The following is a 20,534-nucleotide window of genomic DNA, read 5'->3' on the forward strand; positions in this document are numbered from 1 at the left end:
CGAACTTTTGCTCATTCATAATTTCTACTTCCACAACCTACGGATTGAAATGGATTGATTTTCAATTTAATTATGAACAAAAAAATTGTCTCTACTTTTCTCCTCTACTGCATGCCCTGTTACTGCCGCCGTCGTGATCGATTGCCAGAGAAGACTACACTGTACTTTTCTATAAGCACTTTCACCGCCGTGAGCTATTGCAGAAGAAGACGTTGAACATTAAAATAGGACTGCAGGTTGTATTTCAAGAAAACAGGACTTTCTCTCTCCTTAAAATGGGACTAAAAACAAAATGATGGACTGGTTTCTTCTCCTGCCATTTTTTATTTAAAAGATAATTTTAATCCCCCTTTACAACTCCAATCAACTCCACCCACAGCAATATTCCACCCCTCCAATCAGCTCCATCCATAGAATACTCCGAAGCAATGGTCGCCACTCTCCCATCGCCGTAGTCACCCTCCCCAAGCTGCCCCTTGCCGTAGTCGCCGCAGTCAAGCTCTCTCTCGCCGCATACTCCCACCATCAAGATCTCTATAGATGTAGAGGAAACTACAGTCCCTCCCTGCTTCGGACCTTGCTGCGTGCAATCTGTTTCATTTCTACAAGGGGTGTGCAATAAGTTTACACCGAACCGACCGAAACAATTAAACTAAAAATCGAACCGACTGATTTTTTTCTAACCAACTGAACCGACTGAACTTTTTTAAAAAACCAAACCTACCAAATCGATAAAACATCGGTTTATTGGGTTTTTAACCGAAATAATTGATTTTTTTGGATTGGTTTGGTTCGGTTTGATTTGATTCAAATTTGGTTTAGTTTGATTAGGTTTGGTTCCGATTTAGTTCGGTTCAACTCAAAATATCGATTTAATCGGTTTAACTGAATTTAGATTTTCAAAACAGAAACCGAACTGATTAAACAGATTAAACCGATGTTTCTAGAAAAAAATAAAATTTCAAATTAACCGAACTGAACTTTTAAGTTCTATCGGTTCGGTCGGTTAATTCGGTTTTAACGAACTTTTGCTCATTCGTAATTTCTATTTCCACAACCTACGGATTGAAATGGGTCGATTTTCAATTTAATTATGACTAAAAATTGTCTCTACTTTTCACCTCTACCACATGCCCTGTTACCGCCGCCGTCATGATCGATTGTCGGAGAAGACTACGCAACACTTTTCCATAAGCACTGTTACCGCCGTGAGCTATCGCCAAAGAAGACGTTGAACATTAAAACAGGACTGCAGGTTGTATTTCCATAAAACAAGACTTCCTCTCTCCTTAAAATGGGACTAAACACAAAAGGATGGGCTGGTTTCTTCTCCTGCTATTTTTGATTTCAAATATGATTTTAATCCCCCTTTACCACTCCAATCAACTCCACCCACAGCAATATTCCACCCCTCCAATCAACTCCATCCACATAATACTCCGAAGCAATGGTCGCTACTCTCCCATCGCCGTAGTCACCCTCCCCAAGCTCCCCCTTGCCGTAGTTGCCGCAGTCGCCGCAGTCAAGCTCTCTCTCGCCGCATACTCCTACTATCAAGATCTCTATAGTTGTAGAGGAAACTACAGTCCCTCCCTGCTGCGGACCCTGCTATGTGCAATCAGTTTCATTTCTACTAGGGGTGTGCAATCGGTTTAAACCGAACCGGCCGAAACGATTAAACTAAAAATTGAACCGACCGAATTTTTTTCTAACCAATCGAACCGACCGAACTTTTTAAAAAAACCGAACCAACCAAACTGATAAAACATCAGTTTATTCGGTTTTTAACCGAAATAACTGATTTTTTTGGTTTGGTTTGGTTTGGTTCGGTTTGATTTGATTCCATTTTTGGTTTAGTTTGATTAGGTTTGGTTCCGATTTAGTTCGGATCAACTCAAAATATCGGTTTAATCGGTTTAACTGAATTTCGATTTTCAAAACTAAAACCGAACTGATTAAATAGATTAATCCGATGTTTATAGAGAAAAAAAAAACAAAAGTTCAATTTAACCTAGCTGAACTTTTAAGTTCTATAGGTTCGGTCGGTTAATTCGATTTAACCGAACTTTTGCTTATTCATAATTTCTACTTACACAACCTACGGATTGAAATGGATTTATTTTCAATTTAATTATGACTAAAAATTGTCTCTACTTTTCACCTCTACCGCATGCCCTGTTACCGCCGCCGTCGTGATCGATTGACGGAGAAAACTACGCCGTACTTTTCCATAAGCACTATCACCGCCGTGAGCTATTGCAGAAGAAGACGTTGAACATTAAAACAAGACTGCAGGTTGTATTTCCAGAAAACAGGACTTCCTCTCTCCTTAAAATGGGACTAAAAACAAAATGATAGACTGGTTTCTTCTCCTGCCATTTTTTATTTCAAAGATGATTTTAATCCCCCTTTACCACTCCAATCAACTCCACCCACAGCAATATTCCACCCTTCCAATCAGCTCCATCCACAGAATACTCCGAAGCAATGGTCGCCACTCTCCCATTACCGCAATCACCCTCCCTAAGCTCCCCCTTGCCGTAGTCAACGCAGTCAAGCTCTCTCTCGCCGCATACTCCCACCATCAAGATCTCTATAGCTAAAGAAGAAACTACAGTCCCTCCCTGCTGCGTGCAATCGGTTTCATTTCTACTTGGGTTGTGCAATCGGTTTAAACCGAACCGACCGAAACGATTAAACTAAAAATTGAACCAACCGAATTTTTTTCTAACAAACCGAACCGACCAAAGTTTTTAAAAAAACCGATCCAACCAAAACGATAAAACATCGGTTTATTCAGTTTTTAACCGAAATAACTGATTTTTTTGGTTTGGTTTGGTTTGGTTTGGTTCGGTTCGATTTGATTTGATTCCAATTTGGTTTAATTTGATTAGGTTTGGTTCCGATTTAGTTTGGTTCAACTCAAAATATCGGTTTAATCAGTTTAACTGAATTTAGCTTTTGAAAACACAAATCGAACTGATTAAACAGATTAAACCGCTGTTTCTAGGGGAAAAAAAACAAAATTTCAAATTAACCGAACTGAGCTTTTAAGTTCTATCGGTTCGGTCGGTTAATTCTGTTTAACCGAACTTTTGCTCATTCATAATTTCTACTTCCACAACCTACGAATTGAAATTGATTGATTTTCAATTTAATTATGACTAAAAATTTTCTCTACTTTTCAGTTAAACATGTCTTTTATAAATACACTTTTGGATTGTATTTGATACATATTTATGATATATTTATTCAATTTTGATTGTGAAAAATATTGTGTTGGAGTAACATATTATCATATACTCTTTTGGTCAATTAAAATTGTATTGTAGTAAAATATTGTCAATTACTTCGACGGTATAAATAAATGATGGAGTAATACAATACAAAATACTACAATAAATTTAAATAGTGGCGTAGTTAAAGAAACTATTTACTTCACTACTGATCAAATTTGGGAAGTAGTTCGTATAAATTACTTCGTTACATTTGAATTTATTTGTTGTAGTAAAATATGCTCTATTACTTCTATACTACGATGAAGTAATACAAAATATATACTTCGACTAAGTCAAATTATATAGAAGTAAAATAAAATATTTACTGCACCAAAATTCAAAAAATATGAAGTCGTATACATATTTTACTTCGTCAAACAACGTAACCTATGTAGTAATATATCATCAATTACTTCAGTATTTTTACTGGTCTTGATGAAGTAATAAAGCTTTTTTACTTCGAAAACGGTTCAATTTTGAACCGGTTTTGAACCGGTGATAGACTTTGGTAACGTGATGTGAAGTAAAAAATTTACCCTTTTACTTCACGTGTATCTACTTCGGTAATTAACTACCTATTACTTCGGATAATATCCGAAGTCTATTGCGGATTTTCACATAGTGTTACTAAAAATTGTCTCTACTTTTCACCTCTACCGCCATGCCCTATTACCGTCACCGTCGTGATCGATTGCCGGAGAAGACTACGCCGTACTTTTCCATAAGCACTGTCACCGCCGTGAGCTGTCGTCGAAGAAGACGTTGAACATTAAATAGGGTTGCAGGTTGTATTTCCAGAAAACAGGACTTCCTCTCTCCTTAAAATGGGACTAAAAATAAAAGGATGGACTGGTTTCTTCTCCTGCCATTTTTTATTTCAAAGATGATTTTAATCCCCCTTTACCACTCCAATCAACTCCACCCACAACAATATTCTACCCCTCCCATCAGCTCCATCCACAGAATACTCCGAAGCAATGGTCGCCACTCTCCCATCGCCGCAGTCACCCTCCCCAAGCTCCCCCTTGCCGTAGTCGCCGCAGTCAAGCTCTCTCTCTAGCCGCATACTCCCACCATCAAGATATCTATAGCTGTAGAGGAAACTACGGTCGTCCCTCCCTACTGCAGACCCTGCTGCGTGAAGCTTCTCCCTCGTAGCAGCTACAGTGTCCTACAGATAGTAAGAAGGCTACGTTTTCCCCACCGATACCATGCCCAGCGGTTCAAAGATGTTAAGAATATCTTTCTTGTCGCCATATTCTACCTCTCGTTACAGATGATATCCGTAATACCACAGTCGGTGGACAATAGAGTATATTTTTTTAGTGTCAAGCGTGGCTTCTTAAAAGGCACTGTGATAGCAAGTGGCTATTATCTCATGCGTGCTTTTGGTATCCACAACAATACCGTCCAAGGAAAGATAGAAAATATAATAGTGCACTTGTTTCCTTCATCTCTCATCAGATCAACAACATTACAACATTACAGATGAGAGTAATATTAATCTTTAATATTTTCATCCTCTCGGTGGGAATCGTAGTTACAATTACAGTATTATTGTTAATCCAAAGCTACTATGTGACCGACGACCTACGTAGCCGGTTAGAATTCATTAAAAATCCTATGTAACTCTATTTAGAGTTCATCTCTGAAATTTCATTTGTGTTTGATTTCCTGCTAACTATCCGAACTAGTTGAGTTTAAAATTTGTATTTGGCAAGTTCTAGTAAAAAAACTTCCTTCAACTTTTTAGCACAGTGTGATGTTAGTTCTTATTTAAAGCTCTAAGAATTCTTACGGAGACAACCATATTATTGTTGTAGAGGAAGCCCTCAAGATTATTTATTACGAAAATATTGAAGGGTTTCAAGTCTCTTAATTTTGGAATTCTAAATTTGTATTTGTAGGCCTTATATTTTGATGTATTGAAATATTATGGAAATTTATAATGTTCAATGCACTGCCATTTTACTTTTATGGTAGGATGACAAATTATTTTTAGCTTTGTTGCTGACACTTTTCTCAAATATTCCTTTATGTTTTAGTGTTGTCTTTATTATGTTTTGAGTTGAAAATTCATCGCATGGCTAAATCTCAAAACAAATGATGCCTTAGTTCTTGTTCGCTCCTTCTACGTTCACCTTATGCTGCCACACCGACTAATCTTAAAGTATTTTCTTTTTCTTCTATGCACATGTACAATTATACATTTACAATATAGCCAGCTTGATTTTCTTTACCGATTAAAGTGTAGTTTGAAAATATAAATACATGTGTATCGTAGATTATTGATCTTTACGTAGTTTATGCAATCGCTATTGCAGTAATTAAAGTATGAAAATATATCTTTGACTCACCGAATAGTATTATCTCATGTTCATAGTGATAAAGTAATAATAGGAAGAGGTGAGAGTAATAATAAATCTTGTTCATTGAAATTTGTCCAAAGAACAATATAATATATAGAGTTTAAACAAGTACCCGGTCAATTAACCAATTAACAAATAATAGAATAATTCTAAAAATTATTCTGAGAATTATTCTAATAATTATAACTGAATTATTAGAATAACCCTAATACTTAATTTGATTTGACTTGGTAATTTGATCCGGTCAATCTAGGTAATTCTTTTTTATCTCTATTACCCCCGACAAACTTAACGGGAGATCTTTAACGTTGAGTTTGCTTGCTAACTTGTTGAAACGGTGTCTGGATAATGGCTTAGTAAATATATCAGCGATTTGATCTTCAGCAGAGATATAAGAGACAGATAACTGTTGAATTGCCACACGTTCACGAATAAAATGAAAGTCAATTTCTACATGTTTTGTACGAGCATGGAAGACTGGATTTGCTGAGAGATATGTTGCTCCAATATTATCGCACCAAATTTTTGGTGCAATATTTGATGCAAGATGAAGTTCAGAAAGAAGTGATTGAAGCCAAATAATCTCAGACGTTGTATTTGCTATAGCTTTATATTCTGCCTCAGTGCTTGAACGAGATACCGTAGGTTGCTTTTTCGAATTCCATGAGATAAGATTTCGTCCAAGAAATATCGCATATCCACTAGTAGAGCGTCTATCTTCAGGAGAACTAGCCCAATCCACATCACTATAAGCATGTAAATCTCGAGACGATTGGATATATAGAAGAAGACCATGTAGAATAGTAACTTTGAGATAGCGAAATATTCTTTTTACATTATCCCAATTTTGTTCAGTCGGAGCATGCATGAATTGACAAGCACGATTTACTGTAAATGTAAAATACCGAAAATAGGCGAGTATTGGTAAGAGAATTTTTCGGAATTTTTAAAAATTTTCTGGGAATTTTTCGGAGATCGTATGGATGAGTTTACGGGGATAAAACTGGGCCCCGGGAAAACATGTTTAAGATACCCCATTTAAGTGAGGAAAAGTTATTTTTCTTTTCCTTTTTAATTGCTTTTTCTTTTACTCTTATTTCTTTTCTCCTCCGTGCGTGCCCTAATCCTTGACGCCGTCTCCTCCTAGCCGGCGCCGCACTTCCCCTCCTCCTCCATTTCTCTCTTCCTCCGCCGGTTCTCCCATTCCTCTTCCTCTCCTGGCCGACGCCGTTTGAGCCCTAGCCATCTTCTCGGTCGCGGCTTCTCCACTCGACGGCGTCGCCAACCGCAGTGCCGCCTGCCTCCTCCAGCCGCTGTGCCCTAGATTTTTCCTGCTGCCGGCCGAGACTTCTTCCTGCACGATCCAGCGTAGCGACGCCAAGCGATTTCCGGCCGCCTCCTCTGTGCTCGTGCCTTTGCTAGTCACCGGCGCCTGTTGCCCCTCGCTGTGGAGACTACCACAGCCGACGCCGATCACCGACCACAGGAGCTCCAGCGCCGCACCGTGCCCAAGCTTCCTCTCCTCTGCCGCCCCTCTTCTTGTTCTCTGCACTGTGCGCCGCCACCCTGGTTGACTCGGTTGCCCTAGATCGCTGGAAAACCAGAAGCTGGAGAAGATGACAACAAACGCCAGTAATTTGACAGTGGGATTGAAGGTGAGAGTTTAGGATTTGGTTTTTGATTTTTGTGCTTGTTTCGTGTACTGCTGTGAGCAGCACTGTGTGGGATGGAATTGTTGTGCTAATTGAGAATGGTGGTCTCTGGTTGTAGAGTCTTGGTCACCAGCAGCGACTACTCCTTTCGGCGACACTATCCCTAGTTGCGGATCAACAGCGGCTGTGAATTGAGGTATAGTGTAGTAAATTTTGATACATAATTAATTAGGGTTATGTATTGAATTTGGGATAATTGAATTTGGAGTGGATTGCTAATTTAGGGATATGGATTTGGTGGACAGCAGCCGTTGGAGTTCATATGAGTGGAATATATGGATCAGGACTGATTCTTGGAGGTAATTTGATCATGGTAATTTCGGCCTTGGATCAGTGGTGGTTTATCCCAATTTGGGTAAGTTACTATGGTTGATTATGCTCATGGCAAGTCCTAATTCGAATGTATTAGTTAGAATCGATTGAGGAGTTAAATGATCCAATTAGGGTTTATAATTGGATCTGGATTTTCGTTAGCTTCTCGAGGATTTGATTTACCTAATTTATTTATATGTAATTAGCTAAATCTGGATACTATGTGTCACAGGACTTTGACGCGAGACGAGCATCTCGACGTTGGATTTGATTGGATTGGACCTGCTATTTGGAGGCGGGTACCTCTTGACTTATCTTTTATGATATGTCTTTGGATATGCATAGTATTTTATAACTACATGCAATGAACATGTTTGCCGTTGGTATGTCACTGTTTGATATCCTTAGCATGTTAGGTTTGTCACCTGTGATGTATCCGTGCTTATATCTCGTGATTTGTTGCCATGATTATCTTGTTACCATGAGTATCTTTGTTTCTAGAGTGACATACCATGCTTACTGAGGTTAGGACTAGGATTTGGATTGTTGTTTCTAGCCTATATATCTAGATTATCTGATACTTAGGTTTTTGTGCCATATCAGATTTGTGTACCTCTATTTGTATATCATATATGATTCGGGTGTTTAGACCCTAATTCTTTGATCTGTGTATATTGTTGGTACATATGTTATGGAAGAGGGATATGATTTGGGTCTAGGTTAATATACCTTAGAGGACTTGTATACCCTAGATCCGTGGATTTGGCTTACTGATACTGTGGTACCCATATTATGTATATATGGATTTTTCTATGCTGATCAGGATATTCCATACTTATTATGTTCAGGACATAGGATTTTTGATATTCTATCTGACCTGTGTACTCTAGATCTTGGTATGTGACCATCGCTTTTACAGTACCCATTTTGTATGTATGGATATGGTTATGTTGATCGTTTTGCCATGCTTAGTGTCATGCATCATGATTGCATCTTTGCGATAGTCGACTCCATTGTTGTTGAGCACATCGCCAGTTACATGGATCTGCACACACCACCACTCATGGGTTAGTGGTCGATTCAGGCAGTGTGTGTTGCAGCAGGGACTTTGTTTGGCTACGTTGGTCCGCTCATGGGTAGTGTGACACGTGTTAGCCGGCAGGGATTCCTCCCCGTCATCGTGTACCGGGAGTTGAGAGCATTGAGCTCCCCCATTTATGATTTGGGGTCACAGGACAGGAGTACTCCGACAGCATCCCGTCCACTCGGTCACTCATCAGGAGCAGTGACGACAGAGTGCACGGTTGTCACAGCCCTACCCACTCGGTCTCACCATTTGTGTGTGAGAGGACTGACTGGTGTCAGGGGTGACCAGGACGCATCATTAGCATCATATGCATTGATGTATTTATATTATTGTGATTGTGTTTACTGCATTTGGTTGCTGCATTTTGGTTGGATGCATTTGTTTGACATGCATACAGGAGACATACTGCGTATTGGTTTGATGACCCTTTTTGTTTGGATAGGAGTTCCTGGTGAGTACAGCTTCCTTAGTTACCTTTCAGTTTTGCATCTTTCCTAGATATATGATTAGGAAGCTGTATTCCATGTTTATTGCTGTTAGATATATCTTACTAGGCATGTCTATTGGTATTCGCTGAGTTGTTGAACTCACCCCCGTGGACTCTGTATTTTTCAGGTACCAGGTTATTTATGGTGTCGCTTGGAGCATCCTGTCTGCTGGTCCCCACGTCACATCAGAAGATTTATCGATTTCACGTATGTTTTGTTTGTTTATGTATCAGTTTGTTTAGCTCTGTACTCCGGTTTTGTTTTTGGAGTGTTGATGTCGTTATGTGGTATTTTGTATTTGTTGTTGGTTGTGTAAGCCTAGCCGGCTAGCAGTTTTGTATTTTGGTTTTGGTACAGCCGAGTGGGCTGCTTTATTATTAACTGCGTGGTGTTTGTTTTCTTTTATTGTTTTTATTCCAGCCGCATGTGGCTGAGGTATATAGTGCTTGTAGAAAAGTTTCAGATTGTCCGCCGTACAGGGGAGATGCTGCCGAAATTTCTTCGGACAGAGACTCCTCCGGGGCGTGACAATTTAGTGGTATCAGAGCAGGTATACGATACTTGCTATGTGTTCTGGATTTTTGAGATTTATCTGATACCAATTTATTTGGTATCAGAGATCGGCTTACGAGTTTTATTTCTCGTGTTTCGGATTTCATGTTTTAGTCTTCTCGATGTGACTTTTTGGATTTTGGGACTTGGCAGAAGCAGGACATCTCCAAGCTATAGGAGGTATGTTGGTATATGTTATCTTACCTTTTTGATTAGTTTATGCCCTGTTCATTATTACAGTCTATGACATGTATTATCACTCTTTACTAGTGTCTATCTGGTTGTTGTAGCATATATTATATTTGAGGGGTTAGCCACTGATCTTGATTGACCTTAATAGAGATTAAGGATTATAGGCTTTGGTGATTTTTCATATCATACCCCTAGTAGCTTTAGTTTCTGTTACTACTATTTGGTTAGCAGATTGAGGCACATACCAGCCTCTTTATTTGCTATGTAGTGGATAGTTTTTACCTATTTATGTTGACCTAGCCAGTAGTATATCATGTTATCTTAGTTAATTACATCAGTAAATATTGATTTACTCTTGTTAGATCAGTCAGTAGGAGTCTGATTTACACTTATTGATCTGGGTAGTCGTATATTGATATACCTTAGTTGCTTGTGGAGGATTAAAGTATTCTTGATTAGTTAGAAAATGATTGATTTAGTTTTGTTGGTTTGATCAGTATAGGACAATTATACTCTATTTTTAGAGGTTCGAATCTTTTGATTTTTCGTGCTTAGTTGGATATTATGAGCACATTGGAGTACATGACTGTTACTGACGTGGGAAAAGACTGAATTAGCCATATATCGTTGTTGGTTTGGTCAGTCTTTAGAGGATTGATTTATCCTATTCCGTGGGTACTTTAAAGTTAGACTGTAAGTACCTTGTAGGATAACTTAGAAGGTGGCGTAGGGTTTGTGTGGTAGATTGGATTTAAAATATGTTGATTATGCATATTTATGTGGTTTGTAGATATGATTATTATGGGTTGTAGGAGTCCTGTGGTAGACTGATCGATTGCATCATTGAGCTTATGCTGATTGTATTATGGAAGGTATCATGTTGATTAAATCGGTGTTATGTTAGATGCAGATGTGTTGGATGTAATGTTCGAGGTATCTTGTTGATTATGTGTGATTTGTGAATGCACCTGGGTTTTAGTATGCCTGATTAGAAGTATATGTTGATTATACTCTTGGCATGTGTGTATATATGTCAGGTGAGTGTTGTTTGAGGTGTATTGTCGATTATACCTATATTGATATGTGCACACGGGTTCGGTATGCATTGTTGGAGGTATCACGGTGATTTATACCTATGATGTGAGTATTTTTGGTGTGTACTAATCGGAGGATTATGTCGATCATACATATGTTGTGTGTGCACGTGTGTCAGATGTATGATTGGTAGCATCATGATGATTCTACCTATGTTAAATGTAGAATATTAAATGTCTACATTATGATATTGGTCGTTTTACCCTGTCAACTAATTCTCCCATTAGTGGGTGACCGACCCACTAGGAGGATGATAGGGTTGACTATGGATTTGATTTGCTTACTGGGTGGTTATACCCTAGGCTAACCACAGTGATCTGTGGTAGAGAGATCTCGTGCAGTCTCTAGCTAGATAGTTAGGTGTTTTGGACACTTATGTATTGTTGGTGGTGGAGCGTTGCTCCCACACATGTTATGGATTGTCTGTGGTGGAGCGTTGCTCCCACATATGGAGGATTTCTGGTGGTAGAGCGTTGCTCCCACATTTGTGGTATTTCGTGTGATGGAGCGTTGCTCTCACACTAGAGGATCTTTTCCTTGGTGATTTATGTTATTAGTGGGTGACCAGATCTGTTTATTGTTGAGGATCTTATGGTTAGGAATGTCTGTGATACAGACATGATATGTCTTGGTTTTACCATTAGAGCTTACGGAGCCCTAGATGTTGTCATGGACTCGATGATTTGGGTATCCCTAGAATGTTTGGATCGGTTTCCATTGTCGTTGTTGACGATATTGTGATTTATTACGGATCTGAGGTGAGTCAAGTACACCACCTTCGCATAGTTCTAGAGATGTTTCGACGAGAACATCTATATGTGAAGATCAGTAGTGTGTATTTTGTTTTTTTTCTTCTGTGAGATATTTGAGACACACGGTCACCAGTAGGAGTATACCGTGGTTACACAGGAGATAGAGGATGTTACTGTTGGGAGTAGACGGAGTCTATAGAAGAGGCTCGCAACTTCCTTTGTTTGGCTGATATTTCCGGAGATGCGTTGAGGATTTCTCACGGATTGTTATGCTATTGACACACTTGACCAGGAAAAGCGTGAAGTTTACGTGGTTCGAGGACTACAATACCAGCTTCTAGGAGCTAAAGCGGAGACCAGTGTCGGCTCCGATTTTGGTTTTTTTTCCTTTTGGAGAGAACGGATTCGTGATTTATACCGACGCATCTCTACAGGATTTGGCGCTGTTTTGATGCAGCACGACACGGTAGTCTTCTATGTTTTCGACAGTTGTAGGAGCATGAATAGAACTACCAGTATATGACTTGTGGTTGACCGTCATTATTTTGTGCCTTGAAGATTTGGCAGCCTTATCTATACGGTGTTACATTTGAGATTCTCACGGACCATAAGAGTCTCAAATATTTGTTCACTTGGAAAGGAACCTAATCTCCGACAGAGGGGATGGATGGAGTTCCTGAAGGATTTTGATTGTACCATTAGCTATCACCCAGAGAGAGAGCTAATGTGGTTGCCGATGCACTTAGCCGGAAGTATAGAGGGACTGTAGCTTACCACCGAGTTGTGGTCACAGACTTGATTCAGGGTTTCTCCGAGTTAGACCTTGAGGAGCAGGGACAGACAGAATAGAGTATTCTTGTTACCATAGTTGCTCAGTCGTTGATCAGGACGAGGATCCGAGAGACCCAGGTTGGTGATCAGCATTTGCAATTTATTAGCAGCCAGATAGCTCCGGGCAGCAGACCGAGTTCACACGAGACGAGGAGAGTATTATATACTCCCGAGGCAGATTGTGCGTACATCAGTCTCATCCGGTCTTACAGGGGCTACTTCAGGAGACTCATCACTTTCGATTTGCGATCCACCCGGGCGATACTCGTATGTACCGAGATTGGAGGTGTTTCTATTGGTGGAACGACATGAAGGAAGACATCGCGGATTTTGTAGCTAGATGTCTTGTCTGTCAGCAGGTGAAGGCCGAGCATTAGAGATCTGCCGGCTTACTTTAGCAGATTTCTATTCCTGAGTGGAAATGAGAATAGATTATTATGGACTTTGTGGTGAGTTTGCCGAGGACATGACGAGGCCATGATGCGATTTGGGTAATCGTTGATTGATTAATCAAATTTGCGCACTTCTTAATGATCCGGAAAACTGATTCCTTGGATCGATTGACAAATCTGTATTGCCGAGAGGTCATCAGATTTCATGGTGTTCCTTTGAGTATTATTTCGGATAGAGATCCTGTTTCACGTTGTGATTGTGACAGAGTCTGCAGCAGGCCTTGGGCACGCAGCTCTGTTTTAGTACAACTTTCCATCCGCAGACAGATGGACAGTTAGAGCGGACTATTCAGACTCTAGAGGACTTGTTGAGGTCTTGTATATTGGATTTTGGAGGCAGTTGGGAGGACCATTTGCCATGGGTAGAGTTCGTCTACAACAACGATTTGCATTCGGCTATCCAAATGCCACCGTTTGAAGCGTTGTATGGTAGGCCTTGTCGGACACTCATCCTTTAGGATGAGGTTGGGGAGGCCCAGTTATTGGGACTTCATCGAGCTCAGCGTGAGGCAGAGTTGATCCGTGCTACTAGACCGGAAAGAGCGTCAGTTGCGGAACAAGACTATCCGGCTGGTTGATATCGGATGACAGCATCATATAGACGAGGAGGCAACTTGGGAGCTCGAGGATATTATGCGAGCACGATACCCCATCTTTTCACTTGAGGTGGGTGATATTATTTACCGTTCAGCATTTTATACTCTTTACCTGTTGTTAGTATTTGCTGATAGTAGATAACGAAATTTGGGGACCAAATTTTTATTAGTGGAGGAGAATGTAAAATACCGAAAATAGGCGAGTATTGGTAAGAGAATTTTTCGGAATTTTTAAAAATTTTCTGGGAATTTTTCGGAGATCGTATGGATGAGTTTACGGGGATAAAACTGGGCCCCGGGAAAACATGTTTAAGGTACCCCATTTAAGTGAGGAAAAGTTATTTTTCTTTTCCTTTTTAATTGCTTTTTCTTTTACTCTTATTTCTTTTCTCCTCCGTGCGTGCCCTAATCCTTGACGCCGTCTCCTCCTAGCCGGCGCCGCACTTCCCCTCCTCCTCCATTTCTCTCTTCCTCCGCCGGTTCTCCCATTCCTCTTCCTCTCCTGGCCGACGCCGTTTGAGCCCTAGCCATCTTCTCGGTCGCGGCTTCTCCACTCGACGGTGTCGCCAACCGCAGTGCCGCCTGCCTCCTCCAGCCGCTGTGCCCTAGATTTTCTTGCTGCCGGCCGAGACTTCTTCCTGCACGATCCAGCGTAGCGACGCCAAGCGATTTCCGGCCGCCTCCTCTGTGCTCGTGCCTTTGCTAGTCACCGGCGCCTGTTGCCCCTCGCTGTGGAGACTACCACAGCCGACGCCGATCACCGACCACAGGAGCTCCAGCGCCGCACCGTGCCCTAGCTTCCTCTCCTCTGCCGCCCCTCTTCTTGTTCTCTGCACTGTGCGCCGCCACCCTGGTTGACTCGGTTGTCCTAGATCGCTGGAAAACCAGAAGCTGGAGAAGATGACAACAAGCGCTAGTAATTTGACAGTGGGATTGAAGGTGAGAGTTTAGGATTTGGTTTTTTGATTTTTTTGTGCTTGTTTCGTGTACTGCTGTGAGCAGCACTGTGTGGGATGGAATTGTTGTGCTAATTGAGAATGGTGGTCTCTGGTTGTAGAGTCTTGGTCATCAGCAGCGGCTACTCCTTTCGGCGACACTATCCCTAGTTGCGGATCAACAGCGGCTGTGAATTGAGGTATAGTGTAGTAAATTTTGATACATAATTAATTAGGGTTATGTATTGAATTTGGGATAATTGAATTTGGAGTGGATTGCTAATTTAGGGATATGGATTTGGTGGACAGCAGCCGTTGGAGTTCATATGAGTGGAATATATGGATCAGGACTGATTCTTGGAGGTAATTTGATCATGGTAATTTCGGCCTTGGATCAGTGGTGGTTTATCCCAATTTGGGTAAGTTACTATGGTTGATTATGCTCATGGCAAGTCCTAATTCGAATGTATTAGTTAGAATCGATTGAGGAGTTAAATGATCCAATTAGGGTTTATAATTGGATCTGGATTTTCGTTAGCTTCTCGAGGATTTGATTTACCTAATTTATTTATATGTAATTAGCTAAATCTGGATACTATGTGTCACAGGACTTTGACGCGAGACGAGCATCTCGACGTTGGATTTGATTGGATTGGACCTGCTATTTGGAGGCGGGTACCTCTTGACTTATCTTTTATGATATGTCTTTGGATATGCATAGTATTTTATAACTACATGCAATGAACATGTTTGCCGTTGGTATGTCACTGTTTGATATCCTTAGCATGTTAGGTTTGTCACCTGTGATGTATCCGTGCTTATATCTCGTGATTTGTTGCCATGATTATCTTGTTACCATGAGTATCTTTGTTTCTAGAGTGACATACCATGCTTACTGAGGTTAGGACTAGGATTTGGATTGTTGTTTCTAGCCTATATATCTAGATTATCTGATACTTAGGTTTTTGTGCCATATCAGATTTGTGTACCTCTATTTGTATATCATATATGATTCGGGTGTTTAGACCCTAATTCTTTGATCTGTGTATATTGTTGGTACATATGTTATGGAAGAGGGATATGATTTGGGTCTAGGTTAATATACCTTAGAGGACTTGTATACCCTAGATCCGTGGATTTGGCTTACTGATACTGTGGTACCCATATTATGTATATATGGATTTTTCTATGCTGATCAGGATATTCCATACTTATTATGTTCAGGACATAGGATTTTTGATATTCTATCTGACCTGTGTACTCTAGATCTTGGTATGTGACCATCGCTTTTACAGTACCCATTTTGTATGTATGGATATGGTTATGTTGATCAGTTTTTGCCATGCTTAGTGTCATGCATCATGATTGCATGCTGTGCGATAGTCGACTCCATTGTTGTTGAGCACATCGCCAGTTACATGGATCTGCACACACCACCACTCATGGGTTAGTGGTCGATTCAGGCAGTGTGTGTTGCAGCAGGGACTTTGTTTGGCTACGTTGGTCCGCTCATGGGTAGTGTGACACAACGTGTTAGCCGGCAGGGATTCCTCCCCGTCATCGTGTACCGGGAGTTGAGAGCATTGAGCTCCCCCATTTATGATTTGGGGTCACAGGACAGGAGTACTCCGACAGCATCCCGTCCACTCGGTCAGTGACGACAGAGTGCACGGTTGTCACAGCCCTACCCACTCGGTCTCACCATTTGTGTGTGAGAGGACTGACTGGTGTCAGGGGTGACCAGGACGCATCATTAGCATCATATGCATTGATGTATTTATATTATTGTGATTGTGTTTACTGCATTTGGTTGCTGCATTTTGGTTGGATGCATTTGTTTGACATGCATACAGGAGACATACTGCGTATTGGTTTGATGACCCTTTTTGTTTGGATAGGAGTTCCTGGTGAGTACAGCTTCCTTAGTTAGCTTTCAGTTTTGCATCTTTCCTAGATATATGATTAGGAAGCTGTATTCCATGTTTATTGCTGTTAGATATATCTTACTAGGCATGTCTATTGGTATTCGCTGAGTTGTTGAACTCACCCCCGTGGACTCTGTATTTTTCAGGTACCAGGTTATTTATGGTGTCGCTTGGAGCATCCTGTCTGCTGGTCCCCACGTCACATCAGAAGATTTATCGATTTCACGTATGTTTTGTTTGTTTATGTATCAGTTTGTTTAGCTCTGTACTCCGGTTTTGTTTTTGGAGTGTTGATGTCGTTATGTGGTATTTTGTATTTGTTGTTGGTTGTGTAAGCCTAGCCGGCTAGCAGTTTTTGTGTTTTGGCTTTATTATTAACTGCGTGGTGTTTGTTTTCTTTTATTGTTTTTATTCCAGCCGCATGTGGCTGAGGTATATAGTGCTTGTAGAAAAGTTTCAGATTGTCCGCCGTACAGGGGAGATGCTGCCGAAATTTCTTCGGACAGAGACTCCTCCGGGGCGTGACAGTAAAAGTAATATCAGGTCGTGTGATAGTGACATATTGTAAGGCTCCAACAATGCTTCGATAAATCTGTGGATCAGACAGAGCAGGAGAAAATGAAGATAGAGAGTTGTTTACAGCAATTGGTGTAGAGACCGGACGTGCCCCGTCCATTTTAGCTCTTTGAAGAAGTTCAGTAATGTATTTGCTCTAAGAGAGAAGATAGTCATCCTCATGTGGAATAAGCTCAATGCCAAGAAAAAATAGAGCAATGCCCAAATCTCGAGTAGGAAATTCTTGATTGAGAATACTTAATAAAGTTGTGATACCTTTGTGATCATTACCGGTTATCAGAATGTCATCCACATAAATAAGAAAAAATAGCATAAATCCATCATTATTTTTGTAAAATAAAGACGAGTCAGTCTTCGATCTAGAAAATCCTTGAGTTTGTAACCAATTAGATAATCGATGAAACCATGCACGAGGAGCTTGTCGAAGACCGTATAATGATTTCTTGAGTTGACAAACATGAGATGGAAATTGTGGATGAATGAACCCAGGTGGTCTCTCCATAAAAATAGTTTCCTCAAGATGACCATGGAGAAACGCATTTGAAATGTCTAATTGTCGTACGGGCCAATTAGAACTAACAGTTATTGATAACAATAGTCTGACAGATATAATTTTGATGACTGGGCTAAAAGTGTCATTGAAGTCAATACCTGGTTGTTGACTAAATCCTTTGGCTACGAGTCAAGTTTTGTGTCGTTCAAGAGAACCATCAGCTTGATGCTTAAGACGAAATACCCATTTAGAGCCCACCACATTCATGGAGGGAGTACGCGGAACTAGGTTCCATGTTCCATTACGAAGAAGTGCATCAAATTCTATAGCCATTGCATTACGCCAATTTGGATCCTTGTTTGCCTGTGTAAAACAAGTTGGTTCAATAGACTTTGAAGAAACCAATAGAGCTCGAGGAAGGGGATGTCGAGTTGTTATTTGAGGGCATCGTGCATATATGTCACTCAAGGGAAGCATGCGATGAGGAGGACCATCATTCGAATCACTTGTTGACGAGGAGGAGGAAGGAAACTGACATGGCGATTCCGATGACGGACTTGTATTATTTGACGATCCAGAGTTAGAGAGTATATTATCCATAGTTGGCGAGGCTTCCGAGATTGGACACGGAATAGGTTCCACAACATTATTCCTCTCATCAATATGTCCTGCTCTTAATGGAGTAGCCACTTGGGTCAATTCTGGTGATCTTGGAGAATTTGCAGAGAATTCTGGAGCAGAACCCAGGATGTCATCTCTTCTTGCATTTCCAGTGTGTCTAATTGGATGAGCAACCTGTGGTAATTCAGATGGGATATTAGGTGGTGATAAGAAAGTACCACTGCTTGAGGATAGAGTTGTTGTTGTGACTGCAAAAGGAAACAGAGATTCATCAAAAATAACATGCCGAGATATATATATACGCCCTGTCGGTATATGTAGGCAACGGTACCCATGGTGCAAATTACTATAACCAAGGAAAACACACTGTTGAGAACGAGGATTAAGTTTATATTTAGAATAAGGTCGTAGCCATGGATAACATGCACAACCGAAAATACGTAAGAAGGTATAGTTAGGAGACTGATTGTGGAGTTTTTCCATGGGGCTTTTATGGTGAAGCAATGGAGTAGAGAGACGATTAATAAGATAAACAGCAATTTGAACTGCATCATCCCAAAATTTGAGTGGAACTGATGCATGATTGAGAAGAGCTAAGGCAGTTTCGATTATATGACGATGTTTCCTTTCTGCAGAGTCATTTTGTTCGGGAGTGTGAGGACATGAGACTCGATGAAGAATGCCCAAAGAGCCCAGATGACGATGAACCACTTGATATTCTCCACCCCAATCAGACTCGAGAGAGAGTATTTTTCGATCAAAAAAACGTTCTACGTGTTTTTGGAATTGACAGAAGATATCAAAAAGATCAGATTTCCGTTTCATGAAAAATATCCAAGTAAACTTGCTGAAGTCATCAATAAAAATTACATAATAGAGGAAACCTTGATTTGACAAAATAGGAGCAGGGCCCCAAACATCAGAGTGGATAAGTTCTAAAGGAAAATTAGACATATGAGAAGAAGAAACAAAGGACAATTTATGACTTTTTGCTTTCAAACATGCTTCACAGGAATGAGATGAGGATGATAAAGATGTCGGTAAGCCAAACCGATTAATGATTCCTTGAACAAGACGTAGAGATGGATGACCAAGTCGTGCATGCCAGGAAGTTTTATTTGTGCGTTCTCCAACTAGACCTTTGGCGGATGTAGGTTGAAGATAATAAAGACCATCTCTAATTTCTCCTCTGAGCAGGGTGGTTTTGGTTGTGGGATCCTTCGCAAGACAATAGTGAGGGTGAAATTCAAAAAAGACATTATTATCAAGAGCAAATTGACGAACTGAGAGTAAATTTTTAGTGATAGAAGGAACATGAAGTATATTGCGCATGGAAAAGAGCCGACCAGATGAATGGAAAAATGTGTTTCCAAGATGAGCAATTTGTAAACCTGAACCGTTGCCTACTTCTACAGTGTCAGGACCATGATAGGAGGAGGCCTCTGCAAGAATGTCATAATCTGATGTAACGTGATGAGTTGCTCCAGAATCTGGATGTCATCCTGAGACTGAAGAATTTGTCGTAGGTATATAAGGATTGCTTGCAAGAGAAAATGCCCCTGGGTGATATGATGAAGTTGAGGTTGATGCTTGAGGTGTGGATGCAAAACCTCCATTAAAATTTTGATCATATCTCTTATAACATTGATGAGCAAAGTGACCAATCTTGAAACAAATCTGACAACGTCCTCGTCCTCGTCCTCGACCACCTTGATTTCCTTGATGGATAGTACTATTAGTCTTGCGTGCCGAAAGAACAAGAGAATCTGAAACCCTTTGAGATTGTAATTGTAGAAGTATCTCATGCGAAGAGAGCAAGCCATGAAGGGTATCAAGTGACACTTGATCGATGCGAGTAGTTATGCTAGGAATAAAACTATCATATTGAGGCCACAATCCTGCAAGAACATGTATTAGTAAATCCGAATATGAAATCGGATGGCCAATCGCAGCTAAATTATTGACAATGGTTCTGATTAATTGCATATATTCATTGATGGACTTGTCTCCTCGTTGCACTGACTGTAACTGCATGCGAAGTTGAAGAACACATGCTTGAGAGTGTGAAGTAAAGGTTCGCGCAAGAGCTTCCCATATTTGACGAGAACTAACAAGCCCTACAATTGCAGGAAGTATAGGCTCACTAATTGTTGAAATCAGCCATGTCATAATTAGTTGATCCTTCTTACTCCATATAGTATAGCCTGAATCATCCTCTTGCGGTTTAAGAGAGGTACCATCAACAATTCCGAGTAAATCATGAACACG

Source organism: Zingiber officinale, chromosome 5B (assembly GCF_018446385.1).
Source record: "Zingiber officinale cultivar Zhangliang chromosome 5B, Zo_v1.1, whole genome shotgun sequence".
NCBI classification, from domain to species: Eukaryota; Viridiplantae; Streptophyta; class Magnoliopsida; order Zingiberales; family Zingiberaceae; genus Zingiber; species Zingiber officinale.